We start from the raw sequence: 2,274 nt of genomic DNA on the forward strand, positions 1-2,274 counted from the left end.
TTTTAAAAATAATAATAATAATAACATAAATAGGCCACTAGCTAGACAATAAAGAGAGAAGATCCAAATAAACAAAATCAGAAACAACAAGAGATGCTATCACTGATCCCACAGAAATACAAATAACCATCAGAGACTACTGTGAACACCTCTATGCACACAAACTAGAAAACCTAGAAGACGTGGATAAATTCCTGGATACATATACCCTTGCAAGACTGAGCCAAGAAGAAATTGATTCCCTGAACAAACCAATAACAATCTCCAAAATTGAGTGAGTAATAAATAGTCTACCAAACAAAAAAGGCACCGAACTAGATGCATTCACAGCCAAATTCTACTAGATATACAAAGAAGAACTAGTATCACTCCTACTGAAACTATCCCAAAAAATTGAGGGGAGACTCCTCTCCAACTCATTTTATAAGACCAGCATCATCCTGATACCAAAACCTGGCAGAGACACAACAATAAAAGAAAACTTCAGGCCAATATCCTTGATGAACATTGATGCAAAAATCCTCAACAAAATACTTGCAAATTGAATCCAGCAGCACACCAGAAAGATAATCCATCACAATGAAGTAGGCTTTATCCCTGGGATGCAAGATTGGGTCGACATACACATTTATTGATATAAATGAATAAATGTGAATAATCACATAAACAGAACTAAAGACAAAAATCACATGATTATCTCAATAGATGCAGAAAAGGCTTTTGATAAAATTCAACGTCCCTTCATGCTAAAAACTCTCAATGAACTAGATATTGAAGAAACACAACTCAAAATAATAAGAGCCACATATGACAAACCCTCAGCCAGTATCTTGCTGAATTGGCAAAAGCAGGAAGCATTCTCCTTGGAAACCAGCATAAGACAAGAATACCCTCTCTCACCACTCCTATTCAACACAGTATTGGAAGTCCTGGCCAGAGCAATCAGATAAGTGAAAGAAATAAAGGGCATTCAAATAAGAAGGGAGGAAGTCAAAGTATCTTTGTTTGTAGATGACATTATTCTATATCTAGAAAACCCCACAGTCTTGGCCCAAAAGCTCCTTCAGCTAATAAACAACTTCAGCAAAGTCTCAGGATACAAACTCAATATGTAAAAATTACTACACTCCTATACATCAACAACAGCAAAACCAAGAGCCAAATCAGGAATGCAATCCCATTCACAATTGCCACGAAAAGAATAAAATACCTAGTAATACAGCTAACCAGGAAGGTGAAAGATCTCTACAATGACAATTACAAAACACTGTTCAAGGAAATCAGAGATGACATAAACAATGCAAAAGCATTCCATGCCCATGTACAGGAAGAATCAATATCATCAAAATGGCCATACTGCCCAAAGCAATTTACAGATTCAATGCTATTCCTATAAAACTGACAATGACATTTTTCACAGAACAAGAAAAAATTATTTTAAAATTCATATGGAACCAAAAAAGAGCCCAAGTATCCAAGGTAATTCTAAGCAAAAAACAAAACAAACGAACAAAAAAAAAACAAAGCTGGAAGCACTATGTTCCCCAATTTCAAAGTATACTTACAGGGCTATGGTAACCAAAACAGCATGGTACTGATATAAAAACAGACACACAGACCAATGGAACAGAATAGAGAGCTCAGAAATAAGGCCACACACCTAGAAGCATCTGATCTTCAACAAACCTGATAAAAACAAGCAATGGGGAAAGGATTCCCTATTTAATAAATGGTGCTGGGATAACTGACTGACTGACTAGTCATATGCTAAAGACTGAAACTGGACCCCTTCCTTACAGCATATACAAAAATTAACTCAAGATGGATTAAAGACTTAAATGTAAAACCCAAAACTATAAAAACACTAGAAGACAACTAGGCAATACCATTGTGGACATAGGAATGGACAAAGATTTCATGACAAAGATACCAATAGCAATCACAGCAAAAACTGACAGAGGCTGGGCCTGCTGGCGCATGCCTGTAGTCCCAGCACTTTCGGAGGCCAAATTAGGAGGATAACTTGAGGCCAGGAGTTCAAGACCAACCTGGCCAACATAGCAAGACCCTATCTCTTAAAAAAAAAATTGAAAAAACTGACAAACGGATCTAATTAAAGGTAACGGCAGGACAGGTGTGGTGGCTCATGCCTGTAATCCCAGCACTTTGGGAGGCCAAGGTGGGCAGATCACCTGAGGTCAGGAGTTTGAGGCCAGCCTGGCCAACATGGTGAAACCCCGTCTCTACTAAAAATACAAACAAATTAGCCAGGTG

Source organism: Mandrillus leucophaeus, unplaced genomic scaffold, assembly GCF_000951045.1.
Source record: "Mandrillus leucophaeus isolate KB7577 unplaced genomic scaffold, Mleu.le_1.0 Scaffold163, whole genome shotgun sequence".
Classification (NCBI taxonomy): domain Eukaryota; kingdom Metazoa; phylum Chordata; class Mammalia; order Primates; family Cercopithecidae; genus Mandrillus; species Mandrillus leucophaeus.